Source organism: Anolis sagrei, chromosome 2, assembly GCF_037176765.1.
Source record: "Anolis sagrei isolate rAnoSag1 chromosome 2, rAnoSag1.mat, whole genome shotgun sequence".
NCBI classification, from domain to species: domain Eukaryota; kingdom Metazoa; phylum Chordata; class Lepidosauria; order Squamata; family Dactyloidae; genus Anolis; species Anolis sagrei.
In genome coordinates, this window is record NC_090022.1 from 187,301,053 (window position 1) to 187,301,796 (window position 744).

The window sequence follows — 744 nt, forward strand, 5'->3', positions numbered from 1 at the left end:
AGCCCACAGGCCATGTATTTGACATGTGTACTCCAGATGTATTTAGGATTCAGTTTCGATTTCCTTACGCTTCTGTAAGGTTTTGTGCAAGGAGTAAAATGCTACATTTTAAGATACTATCCCCCTTCCACACACATGTAATAAGGTCCATAATCCAATGCTCAAAACATGATACCACGTTAGCACTCCATTGAAGCTGGAGGAATCTTACACATGGAAAAATAACTCGCTTCGGCAGGACATATACTAAAATTGGAATTATACAGAGAAGATTAGCATGGCCCCTGTGCGGAAAAGGCTAGTCTTATTTTTTTTTTCTCTTGGACATCTAGCTACCCACTGTATGTACAAGAGTATGAATTATCTACAGAATGAAAATATTGTGCCTTTCCTGAAAACTGCTGGGGCCTTTATTTGATATTATTTGATAGTCAACCAACACATGAATATGCAAGGGCATCTCTATGGGTCACAACCTCTGAAGATTCCTGCCATAGATGCAGGCAAAATGTCAGGAGAGAATGCTTCTAGAACATGGCCATACAGTCCAAAAAACCTACAACAACCCAATCCACCTGAAGTTGGTGAATTTGCATCATCCATGGGCGCCCCCAAAAGCAAAGGTATTCCCCATTGTCACCTATGGATGTGAGAGCTGGACCTTAGGGAAGGCTGAGCGAAGGAAGATAGATGCCTTTGAACTGTGGTGTTGGAGGAAAGTTCTGAGAGTGCCTTGGACCGCCA

General features: G+C 42.3%; 1 pseudogene; it reads left to right on the plus strand.

Moving 5' to 3' along the window:
* Window positions 1-224: 224 nt before the first annotated feature.
* Window positions 225-317, plus strand: LOC132769541 (U6 spliceosomal RNA; annotated as a pseudogene).
* The last annotated feature ends 427 nt before the right edge of the window (window positions 318-744 follow it).